The following is a 13,824-nucleotide window of genomic DNA, read 5'->3' as shown; positions in this document are numbered from 1 at the left end:
ACGCTGCAATACTTTGGTTGCCCATAGAGTTTAGGTCAATAAGAAATAATGTCATTCTCTTACGGACTGTACTCGACCACGAACGTAAAATAAACGCGGACTAAAAGAGAGCTCGTTGTTTTACTTCCTAAGTATCCGAAGATACTTATTACATGGCGATCCTGCCAGTTTGTACAGTGAAAAAGTGAATCAAATCGTGAAGAGTGATAAAAGCCGAGATGCTGAAATAGTCTAGAAAACCCCATTTAATAATACAACGCAACAAGTGAAACTAAAACACAAATAATAAATCCAAACAACTAATAAAAGTGACAATGGGCAGCACTTGTACGTGTCCTGAGGACAAGAGGGAAACATTGGTCCAGAATGGCGCTTAGAACGCAGCCAGTGCTTCATCATCACCAGACATCAAGGGATACACCGACAAGGAGTTGATAATGGCCATCGGCGTTACCCTACTCGTCAACTTCATGCTTCAAATTGTGTGGCGTAAATTCTGGAAGTGAGTGGAAAATCATAAGACTCGTCCGAGGCAGCAGACCCAGCAAACCATCTAAGATCAACCCTGCTACGTGTGATTCGGACAGACAAGCCTTCAAGATCAGCGCAGCATATGTCTTCAGTCATCGCGCCATCGCATCAAGCTTCACTTCACTTCACGCTGCGGAAATGCAATAGACAGACAACGATATTCGCCGTAGATGGAGAAGCTCCAGGACATCAAAGATAAGTTAAAAATCGTTTATGATAGATTGAAAAAGGATGGAATTCATTGCAAGAGATCACAAAGATTGTCAGATGAATTGCTAAATGAAGTGAATACATTATACGAAGACGCGCAATTGATAAAAACTAGAGTAGAATTGAATGAATCAGAAGAAACGTTGGAAGAAGTTAAAAAATTGTTCGAATCTATCACAGAATACACAAGCAAGTGTGTCCGTAGAATTAATACAGGGAGATCTGAAGATTTACACGAAAGAAGAGCAGAGAAATTAGACACAATGAATTTCGATATCAAATCGGCCTCTGCGTTGATTCCTGTGATGACGGGTGAAGAAGAGGTAACTCGTCAGATAATAGATGGAATAGAAATGTATGCGAATCTATTAACGGCAGATGCTCGCGTAGTACTGACCACTTTCGTTCTTAAAACTCGACTCAATTTCGCAGCTAAATTAAAATTGAAATCGACCTATGAATCGAATACAGCTCTGATAAATGACATCAGAAAGTATCTATTGCCTGCTAAATCAACTACAGCTATCGCTTTAAAACTTGCAAATCAAAAACAGGGTCAAAAATCGGCTCAAGATTTCGGTACTGAAATCGAAAAACTATTAAGTGAGTTGACTTTTGCTCAAACTAACGGAGATTCCGCGCAGAAAGCAGTCGTACACCCTATAAACGAGCAAAATGCAATCAGTGTTTTCGCTAATGGGTTAAAATCACAAGAGGTGAGAACGGTCGTGAAAGCACGCGATTATTCAACCCTTCGCGAAGCGATTCAGGGGGCAGTAGATGAGGAAAAGCCTAAAGAAGAACATATTAACATGGCGTCGCGTAATGCAGGATATAGAGGACGCAATCGAGGATTCCGAGGTCGTTATCGAGGAAATATTAACCATAACCGACGTGGAGATCGGAATGAAGGTAGAAATTACTCAGACAGGAACAATAGATCAAATAACACCAACAGAAGAAACAATTATGAGCGTCGCGGTGCTGGAAGAGGCAGAGGAAATAATTATCGTACTGATCGCAACCAGCAAAATGATCAAAATCGTCGGGTTAATGTGGCTGAGGAAGCGCCTCAGGTAGCTTCGGAGGAGCAGCCGCAGATCAATTTTTTTCGCTAACTCGCAAACAATATTTCTAGCAGATGGAATGAATTATATTAATGTATATTTGAACAATAGAAAAGCTAAATTATTAATTGACACGGGAGCATCCATAAGCGCAATAAAGGAAATATGCGTAAAATCAGCAAAAAATATAAACAGAGAGAGAAGAATTAAAGTAAATGGAATATCGGGCAGTGTAACATCAGCAGGTTCAATAACTTTGGGAATACAATTTGACAAGGTAAACATTATGCACGATTTTATTTTATTGAGCAAAATTGCAGCTGACACTGACGGAATTCTGGGTGGTGATTTTCTTAAGAAATATGATGCAATCATTGACTATGAAAAAATGTGTCTAGAATTTACTTCCGAGGGTCAACGATTTGTGACTTCATTGTACTCGGATGACCACAGATGCAATATGATTCCTCCGCGTTGTGAGTTGATAGCGTATTGTAAAGTAAACAAGGAAGTGAAAGAAGATTGTATTGTACTGGGAAATCAGCTGAGTGAAGGAGTTTTCTTAGCGAATGCCATTGTCCGTCCGCTAAATGGAGTTGTCCCCATTAAAATACTAAATACCAGAGAGGAAGGTGTAAATTTAAATAATTTTGCCCCAGACATTCGCGCTTTAAAAGATTTCGAAGTAATACAATTTGGAGAAACTAAAATTAAAACCCAGCGTGTAGTGAAATTAATGTAGGAAATCAAACTTGACCATTTACACGATAGTGAGAGAGAGTCAATTAAGCGAATATGCATAAAATATTCTGATATTTTCCATCTACCGGGAGATCAGTTGACAACGACGAATTTATATGAACAATCAGTACAGCTACAGGAAAATGTGACCCCTGTCTATGTGAAGCCGTATAGGTTACCACATACACAGAAAAAGGAAATTGACAAACAAGTAACAAAAATGTTACAAGATGACATAATAGAGGAGGCCAGTTGCGAATGGTCCTCACCATTACTAGTAGTACCCAAGAAAGCCGGTCCAGATGGCGAAAGGAAATGGAGAGTTGTGATAGATTATAGATTGTTGAATCAAAGAGTTAAAGACGACAAATTTCCGCTTCCAAATATTAGTGAAATTCTTGATTCATTGTCGGGTGCTATCTATTTTTCTCATTTAGATTTATCACAGGGTTATTACCAACTTAAAATTACACCTGAGAGCAGACCTTTTACAGCATTTACGACTGATAAAGGACAGTATCAGATGAAGAGATTGCCAATGGGATTAAAGATAAGCCCTAGTGCATTCTCTCGCCTGATGACTGTTGCAATGTCAGGTCTAAATTACGAAAAATGTTTTGTTTATCTAGATGATTTGATAGTTTTTGGTAGGAATTTAAAAAGTCATAATCAAAATTTAACAAGTGTTTTTGAAAGACTTCGTAAAGTGAATCTGAAATTAAATCCATCCAAATGTGATTTTCTAAAAAGGCAGATCCTTTACTTAGGTCATGTTATATCGGAAGATGGTATCATGCCGGATCCAGAGAAAACGAATGTTGTTGAAAATTTTCCACGGCCTAAAGATGCTGATGAGACTAAAAGATTTGTCGCATTCACAAATTATTATCGGAAATTTATAAGAGATTTTGCAGAGATAGCATACCCTTTAAACCAACTATCAAAAAAAGGTGTAGCTTTCGAATGGAACGAGAAGTGCGAAAAGGCATTTGAAACTCTGAAATCTCATGTCAGGCAAGTGTCGTTACACACAATTTAAAGCTCTCGAGAAAAAGTCAGAAAATAATTTGGTTTTTCTTGCTTGAGCCCAATTTGGCAACTTATTTCAGATTCTCCGGACCACGGAAACCTGCTACCTCTTCCGTGGGCTCTGGGAATCGACTATCAAACTCAAAACACATCCAACGCTGGTTGTCCTGGTGGTGTGTCGGACTGGCTATTTGGTAGTCCTGACAACCGCTAATGGGCCCAGCTGCGAGTCCTCCTAGGCCACCCTCGAGGCTAACGAGGGATGAGCCAACATCGCCTATGGTGGAGGACACCGTGACAGAGGACATCGTAGCTGAGGATGTTCACCCTGTGTCTTCTCCGGCAATCACTGGTGCCGACATCTACAAGTATGTTCGGGCGCCAAAGAGGCGCAGGAGCCCTAAAGGAGGCACCTCCTCCCCAAGATTCAACCCCCCTGGCGACATACCGACAAAGAACCGCTTCAGTGCTCTGGATAATCCTACTCCCGGCCCATCAAATGAGACTCAACAGCCAACCAATGCCAACCCTGAGAAGCCTACACCCATCTACGTGCGTGGAAGCTCACAAGTCATATCACTTCGTCAAACCATGTCATCCCTTGGCATAACAAATTTCGATATAAAAGTCCTGAAAGGCGGCCAGGAGGCGAAACTCCAGCTTGCTACTGTGGCGGACTATCGTAAAGTGCAAAGTGGCTTCTCAACAAGTCAGACTCCGTTCTACTCGTATCAACTCAAAAGCGAGAAATCCTTCAGGGTAGCCCTGTGTGGCTTACACCCCGATACGGCCACCCCAGAGATAGAGTTTGAACTGCTTCGTCTGGGCTTCAAGCCTCGTAAAATCACGAACATTGTGGGCAGAGATGGCTTCAAGACCGGAGTCTTCATGATTGAGCTGGAGCCCGGCGATAAATCTCTTCAAGGACCTCATCCCATCTACAGTGTCACGCGAATGCTGCATACCATCGTCCAGTTCGAGAAGCCTCACAGGAGGAGACAACCTGTGAGATGTTTTAACTGCCAGGAGTTTAATCACACCAGCAAATTCTGCCGCCTGGCTACTATCTGTGCAATCTGCAGCTTCAGGCATGAAACTAAATCCTGCCCCCACAAACGTGATGATCCTGCAGTCAGGAAATGCAACAACTGTAGTGGTTCTCATTGCGCAGGCTACAAAGGATGCCCAGTCTACAAAGAGTTCCTCGAGAGAGTCAACCCAAGGCAAAAACGTGAGTTCCGCAACGTGAGGAGGCACCAAACAAACAGAATTGCCACCCAGAGACTTCAGGATACTGTGAGTACAAACTTATTAGTACCCACAATGAACCACTCTCAGTCCAGAAACTTTGCCAACATCCTCAAGGGTGCCCGGAGTGGTGAGATCTCAGGCCAGTTGCCTCTCACTCAAAACGTCAGTCAGATTGCCCCTGACAGCTCCCAGATCATTCAATTGATGACACTTATGCAGCAAAACATGAACACCCTGCAATCTCAGATGGTTGAGATTGTCAAGAAAAACACTTTGCTTGAGAAGAGCATCTTGACTCTCTCTTGGCAAATCGAAGTCCTACTCAGTAGGAAATAGCCTCCTGCCCTATGGGTGTTTCACTTCCTTTAAAATGGATAATTTAAAAATAGGAGTATGGAATGCTAATGGGCTGAGTCAGCATAAACTTGAGCTCCAGAAGTTTCTCCAGGAGCATCGCATAGATTTAATGATTATATCAGAAACGCACTTCACATCGAAAAACTATTTTGCCATCAGGGGATTTATCACATATGATACAAAACACCCGGACGGAAAAGCTCATGGGGGCACAGCAATTCTCGTGCGCAGAGGAATCCGTCACTGCGAGCTGGCGAAATTCTCTCACATAGATATCCAGGCAACCAATGTCGAGATACACACAGATGGAGGAGTGTTCACGTTATCTGCCGTCTATTGTCCGCCAAGATTTGCTGTGAAAGAGGAGAGATTTACACATTATTTTGCATCTCTGGGCAATCAATTTCTGGCTGCTGGTGACTTCAATGCCAAACACACCTTTTGGGGCTCTAGGCTTATTAACCCCAAAGGTAGACAGCTCTATAAAGCTATCAGAAGGGGTAACTTGAATTACCTATCAACTGGGGAGCCCACCTACTGGCCGAGCGACACTAAGAAAACACCAGATCTTATTGATTTTGCAGTCACAAAAGGCTTTAACCTAAAATGTGTGGCAATCTCCTCATGTTTTGACTTGTCATCTGACCACTCTCCATTCCTTATCGATCTCTCCAAAAAACCAGTCATTGAATCTGCACATTGGAGACTTACTAACAGTGACACCGATTGGAATGAGTACAGAAGATATTTGGAGGCAAACTGCAATATGAAAATATCACTCAAGACTGGAGAAGAAATTGAGGCTGCTGTAAATGAACTGACTCAATTACTGATTAGTGCTGCCAAAATCTGTACACCTCCTCCGCGGCCCAAAAACTCAGCCGTTCATACTTCACAAGAGATCAAAGATCTTATCCAGGAGAAGCGAGCTCTTAGAAGAGAATATCAATCTACTAGATCCCCGAGGGTGAAATCCCGATTTAACAAGCTCTGCAAAATCCTAAAGAATGCACTAAGGTGTGAAAGACAGAAAAATTTTGACCATTTTTTGAGTGGGCTTTCCCCTTTTGCGGATAAGAACTACTCGCTTTGGAGGGCAGTAAAATCCACGAAAAAACCAAAGGCTGCATATCCTCCTCTTCGCAAACCTGATAGCTCGTGGGCAAGGCGAGACGACGAAAAAGCAAACTTATTCGCGGATCATCTCAGTAAAGTGTTCACTCCAAACCCTCCAATGGTCGTCGCGGATCTTCCTACTCCTGCCACAGATTGTCCCCAGCGAAAAACGGCATTTATAAAGCCCAAACAAGTCTCAGCAGTCATCAAAGGAATTAAGCCCAATAAAGCTCCTGGATGGGATCTAGTGAGCGGTCGGATGATTAAGGAAATGCCTGTGCGATGTATAATGGTTCTCACATTTATTGTCAACTCAGTGCTGAGAACTGGACATTTCCCCCAGTGCTGGAAAATCTCTACAATCACGATGATCCCTAAACCTGGAAAGGACGAAAATTTAGCTGCGTCTTACAGACCAATAAGCTTCCTGCCTGTATTGTCAAAGGTATGTGAAAAGCTTATCCTGATGAAACTTTCTCCCATTCTGGAATGTGAGGGAGTGATTCCTGATCACCAGTTTGGATGCAGACGAAATCATGCCACTATCGAGCAGGTCCACAGGATATCCTCTGAAATCCAAACGGCCCTTGAGAAGAAATTATATTGTTCGGCAGTGTTCCTGGATATAGCTCAGGCATTTGATAAGGTCTGGCACGAGGGTCTGCTTCATAAACTCAGAAGAGTCGTTCCACTACAGTTCTACAATTTAATTAAATCGTACCTGGATCAGCGGAAATTCAGAGTTCGGTACAGAACTGAAGTCTCTAAACTGTGTGAGATCAACTCTGGTGTCCCACAAGGAAGTGTTCTGGGCCCAGTATTATACCAAATCTTCACTAGCGATTTGCCCTCGTCACCATATGTCACCACAGCCACCTATGTAGATGACACTGCAGTGCTATTCTCCCACGCCAATCCTAACACTGCGTCGAGGGAACTCCAGGAGCATATTTCCGCGATCGAGAAGTGGCTGACTTTATATAGTCTGGACGCACTGTTGAGAGATCTAGCGCGCGTATGTGAAGAACATAATATAAAAGAAGTCAATGTGCATAAGGAAACGAACGAAAATGTCATTGAAGTTCTGCAGAAGTTATTAAATAATTCTGATTATAAATGGACCGGTCCCCGTTTTTGCATAATAGCTAAGGCAAGACGTATATCCGACAAAAATATTAGACAATTGATTTTAAACGATTACCATCTTCTTCCCTCCAGTGGTCACGTAGGAACAACGCGTATGTACAATAATATCAAAAAACGTTTCTTTTGGACAGGTCTTAAAAGTGACGTAGATGAATTTGTGAAAAGGTGTGATGCTTGTCAGCGCAATAAATATTCAATTCCGGTAAAACAACCGATGACAGTTACTACGACAGCATCAACATCTTTTAGTAAAGTGTTTTTAGACTTAGTTGGTCCATTACCTAAAGATGCGAATGGAAACACATACATATTAACCCTACAATGTGAATTGACGAAATTTGTGGAAGCTTATGCATTGCCAAATAAAGAGTCCGGGACTGTTGCGAGATCTTTCATAACGAATTTTGTACTCCGGTATGGAATTCCTAATGAAATAGCTACGGATAGAGGTACAGAATTTATTTCTGAAATCATGCGAGAATGTTGCAAGCTACTGAAAATTAAGCAAATAACATCAACTGCTTATCACCATGAAAGTATTGGTGCACTTGAGAATTCTCATAAAGCTTTAGGAGCTTATTTAAGAATTCAATCAGAAAATTTCAGAACTGCTTGGAGTGATTGGATACCTTTTTGGTCTTTTTGTTACAATACGACGGTACATACAGAAACTAAGTATCAGCCATTTGAATTGGTTTTCGGCAAACAATGCATAATTCCATCAAACTTAGCCACAAAAGTAGAACCAATGTATAATTTCGAGAATTATCCGATAGAATTAAAGTTTAGATTACAAAAAGCATTAGAAGATGCTCGAGAAAATCTTGTTAAAAGTAAGGAAAAACGTAAATGTAAACATGATATATCTAAAAGGCCTATAAGTTACGATAAGAATCAGCTAATATTAATAAGAAATGAAATAGGATCAAAACAAGACGTTGTTTATAACGGTCCATATAGCGTAGTACGGGATGAAGATCCTAATGTTGTTATAAGAATAAATAATAAGGAATGTCTAGTACACAAAAATAGAACTAAACCATATAATAATTAAGAACAGAAAAAAAGAATATATATAATAATTTTAGTACTGATTTAAGGAAACTAAACGAATTTGTTGACGACTTTTGCTTGAATAATGGAAACATGAGGTATAAATTAACATAATATTGTATACAATTGGGGATTGAAAAAAAAAATTTATTCAAAAGAAATTTTTTTTCCTCTTTTATAAGGGAGGTGTAATGAGGTACTAATGGGTTAACCATAAGAATCCCATTCAGCAAAGTATTGACGCAAGTAGACTGAGCAAGGTTCACCATGAGGGTGTCCACCTCAGAGACAGCTAACGCTGCAATACTTTGGTTGCCCATAGAGTTTAGGTCAATAAGAAATAATGTCATTCTCTTACGGACTGTACTCGACCACGAACGTAAAATAAACGCGGACTAAAAGAGAGCTCGTTGTTTTACTTCCTAAGTATCCGAAGATACTTATTACAGTGGGATGCCAAGCTGAGCGGCATTCTGGCGAGGTTCGAGGTGGACACCGGAAGCGGAGCAACACTCATGAAAAATCATCAAAAAAAAATTTTGATAAATATCAAAATTTTTGGATGATATAGTGATAGCAAGTGAAATACGTGAAGGGTACCAAAAGATCCTGGGTCAAGTCATGACAAAGTTGAATGAGCATAAGATAAAAATAAATCTCGAAAAATGTCGGTTTATGGTCGAGTCAATCAAATATTTGGGACATTTTATTGAAGATGGCCAAATATTTCCTAATTTAGACAAAATGAAGGCGATTGTCGAGGCGCCAGCACCGTCAGATGTCACAAAACAGAGTCTTACTTAGGTCTTCTGAATTACTATCGGAGATTTTTACCCAATATGTCCGCAGTATTATGTCCGTTGTACAATCTCACTAAAGATGGAACACCGTTCATTTGGGACCGCGAATGTGATGAAGCATTTCGTAAATCTAAAGAAATGTTATTGAATAGTGAGGCGTTGACACTATTTGACCCTAACAGGGAAACTGTTTTGTCTTGTGATGCATCTCCTTATGGGGTAGGAGCATGCTTATCCCAAATTGTCAATGGAGTGGAGCATCCCATTGAATTCGCGTCTGCTACCTTAAATGAACATGAACAAAACTATTCACAGCTTCATCGCGAAGGTCTAGCGATAATTTTCGGAGTCACGAAGTTTTACAAGAAGCTGTACGGTAAAATTTTTACAATAGTCACAGATAATCAGGCTATAAAAGAGATTTTCAATCCGAGAAAGAGCACACCTTCCGTGGCAGCAGCCAGGTTACAAAGGTGGGCTGTGATACTGTCTATGTATCAATATAAAATTGTCTATCGTCCAGGCAAGAAAATGGGAAATGTAGATGCACAAAAATGTGCATCTACAAAATGCGCGTTTGCCTGTAAATGAAGATCACGGAATTGAGTCGATTCCAGTGCATCAAGTCTCTTTGGGGGAATCTATAAAACTTGATTATGCGAAAATCAAAGAAGCTACTGCGTCAGATGAGGAATCACAGAAACTGTTGGGTGAATTGTCTGTGGGGCGAATTCCTGCAGAGTACAAGCGATATGAAAAACAATTGTCCCTCGACGATCAATGCATCTTTTATGGGGAACCACTATTTATTCCAAAGTCCATGAGAGTAGCGATACTTAAGATGTTACACGAGAATCATTCGGGAATGGTTCTTATGAAAAAGTTGACAAGATCTTACGTGTGGTGGCCTGCAATAGATAAAAATATTGAGGATTATGTGAGGACTTGTGACATTTGTCAACAAACAGCTCCAGTTAAGAGGGAAAAGTTAGAGTCGAAATGGCCAGATTGCTCGAGTCCCTTTGAGAGAGTTCATCTTGATTTCTTCTATTTTGGAGGCAAAACGTTTCTGATAATTGTCGATTCGTACAGTAAGTACATCGACATTGTAACGATGAGCACAACTACGGCGAGTGCGCTGTGCGGTGTCTTAGAAACAAAGATGGCAATGTTCGGGCTCTTTCACGAAATCGTGTCCGACAACGGCCCTCCTTTCAATAGTTGGGAATTCAAAAAATTTTGCGGGGAGAGAAGCATCAGATTGAATCATTCACCAGTGTATCATCCAGCATCGAACGGTCGAGCTGAGCGCGGTGTAAGAACTGTTAAAACGGTTTTCAGGAAGTTTCTCCTTACCAGCAAGGAAACGTCGATCGAGCAAAAGATTCAAAAATTCCTATCACACTACAGGAGCAGTCCAAATTCAACATCCAGCCAGTCACCAAATGAATTGATTTATTCATACAAATCTTTGACACAATTTGATAATGTAAATCCTAAAAAGAAGGTCAGTTTTGATTTATCACAGAATGAATTTCATAGTCAAGGGCAGGGAGTTGAATTTAACGAGAATGAAAAAGTATTATATAAGAATCACGTAAAGTCAATCGTACGATGGCTACCATGTATTATAAAGAAGAAGTTGTCAAAGTTGCGATATTTGATTAGTATAGATAGTCACATAAAAATGGTCCATGCTAATCAATTGAAGAAGTACTATTGTAATACAGGGAGTTTGCCATTGAGATTAACACCATTGAGACAGTCTGAAAGCACAGCTGAGGAGTATCACTGCGAGAAGAGGAAGAGGCTTCAGTCTGTTGAGGAACCGTTTAATGTTGAGATTACTTCCACAAGAAAACAGCCCAGAATTGAAAGAGGTCCTGTACGGAGATCCGAGAGAATACGGGCTATGTTGGAATGTAAGAGATTGGAAATCCAAAATCAAAATTCTAAATGAAAGCATTGAATTGTAGTAGGAATCCACTGGCATGTAATTATAAAATTGTACATAGTCTAAAATCATGAATTATTGTAAATACGAACTTCAATTAATTGTCGGGAGGATTGTAGTGTATGTAGAAAAAGGACAGAAATACTTATATGAAAGAGATAGGTTGAATTGTACATTTTTGCATCAGTCGAATTAAAGTCGTCATTGGAGACGCATACAAAGTCTTTTCGCTCTCCAAGTCCTCCATCCTCAAGTCACTATAGAGACCAACGGTACTCGGAAGATCCCTTGTGGCAAGAGCCAAATTGTAGGCAGGAGCCACCTTTTTACTTCTTATTATTTAATTTTTTTGTTATTTTTCTTTTTATTTTTCATAATCAATTAGTGAATTAAAGTAGGTTAAGTGTTAAAAAGTGAACGAGTGAGTGTTTCTTTTATCATAGAGTCCCCAGTACCAATTTATCTTGGCTGCGATATAAATCGCGCCATTTGAATTGGTCCCCCTAGAAGTTGCACTTTTCATTGACGCGAACTCTCGCTCGTGAAGAGTGCATTTCATCCCCACAATTGAGGAATAACGGCAGGAAAGATTACAGGAGCTTCCTGAATCTCACCATCAGCTCTGCCGCGACAGAGAAATTACTAACAACTCAATTTCTCGCTTTCATGAGCCTGTCGTGTAGGTCAACGATGTCCTTGGCGCTGCGGTATTCGACTCTCCTGATGTCGAGCAACAGATTCACATAACCAAAGGTCGTCTTCCTTTTGTGATCATATCTGTTTCTTAGCAAGTCCAGCGCCGCTTTGTAGTGATCACCTGTAGGCGAAAGGTGACTCACTAACCGCTTTGCGTCCCCCTCCAGGTAGGACAGAAGATACGACATCTTGTCCGTATCGCAATGGTTCGGATCGTTGTGAATAACGTGAGAAAACATTTCAAAAAATCCGCGCCACTCACTGGTTTTTCCACTAAACATGGGCACCTTTAGTGGCGGCAAATTTGGCCTCTTGTTCTCTCGCTTCAGCTCATCCATGACCATACGCAACATTTGCCCTCTTCCAATTTGAAGGACGAAAGGGTCTGAATCATTTTCCGCCGAGCGGAAAATATCGTCATTTTCCTCGTCGTCAAGGAAATTTGACTTGGAGCGGTCCTGCTTGCTCCTTGATCCTCCTGATTGAGAATCCTTCCATTCCAATGGTTTCTCCTTATGGGAATTTTTCTTTTTTGTGATCACTTTTTTGTACTTGTCAGCCTCCTCGGCCTCTGTGAAACGCAAAAAATCTCCCTGGGACTCTTTTAGTGTCTTATCATTGACGCGGGGCAATGTCGGGACTTTGCCATCAGAGTCGTCCTCTGAATCCTGAATGACACTCTTGCACATCTCCTGATATGCCTTTGACATGCCCTCCCGGGCCTCCTCGTGAAACGCTTTTATGTCCTCAAAAAGAGTGGTGCGAAAATATTGGTTGTCAGGCTCCAAATATTCCACGAGAATCGCGTGATTTGTGGAGATGGTGTCCCAAAGCTTCTGGAGCTTATCCAATGCTTTTCCAATATAATCCGCAGTTTTCCTGTTCCCCTCTTTTTTGAAATTTTTCCATAAGCGCTCCATATCTGCTGCGCGCGCCACAGATTCAGCTAAAATCACCGTGGTGTCCATGGCTTACGAATAGCGTGTATGCAAAAAAATATACTGTCGCGAAGAGAAAAATGCACGCGCGCGATGTGGCAGTGAAGTTATTTGCCGAGCCGGCCAAATTTTTTCGTGCCCACGATGACGCGTTATTGAAATTATACGCGCTTCTTCCGTCGATGTTTTTTGTGCATTAATTCCTCCAGCCTGGACTTCCAAGTCCTTTACCTCCTCCAGGAGTGTTTCCAGATTCTTGATGATCTTAATGATGAGACTTTTTTTCGTACTCTCTTTGTCCGGGGGGTTTCGCTTTACAATGCCCTCCCGCGTGAGGCGCGCGAGACCGTGGGGGGCATCAGGAAGCACTTTCAGGCTGCTGATCTGGTCAGTGACCCATCATAATCAATAGCTAAACGATTTGAAATCTTTTCTTTATTTTGTCGATTCTTAGTCTCTGTTTTTCCACTTTTTCTTTTGTCTCTCATCAGCAAATTGTAAGAGGGTCAGGCCCTAAGAAATTTTTTGCTCTAATAATAATAAATTAATGCGCCTCTTGGCATGAATTTTTATCCCTCTGCGCAAACTCTTTGAGCGCTCGAGCAAATGATAAAGGTTTTCGCAAGGAAATTGGGGGAATAAAATTCGTCGAATTTAAGAAGACGTTAAACGACAGCAAAGACTTGGGTTTTCCGTGGTCTCGAAGGACCATGAAAGCGAGAAAAGGTGGAGTGATCTCGGTGTGGCAGAGCTGGTGGCGAGATTCAGGAAAACCCTGGGAATCTCTCTTTTCGTTTGGGTCTTCTCTTGGGGGGAAGGAAATTGCACCTCACGAGCGAGTATTCGCTCGAATGGGATGTAATCTCTTTAACCAAAGGTGACTGGCGCGAATGGATCGCGGCCGAGTTCCTTTGTAGGGTTGAGGGTGAACAATT

The sequence above is a fragment of the Phlebotomus argentipes genome, unplaced genomic scaffold (assembly GCF_947086385.1).
Source record: "Phlebotomus argentipes unplaced genomic scaffold, Phlebotomus argentipes genome assembly contig_3, whole genome shotgun sequence".
In the NCBI taxonomy this organism is placed as follows: domain Eukaryota; kingdom Metazoa; phylum Arthropoda; class Insecta; order Diptera; family Psychodidae; genus Phlebotomus; species Phlebotomus argentipes.
Note: the sequence above shows the minus strand (reverse complement) of the source record.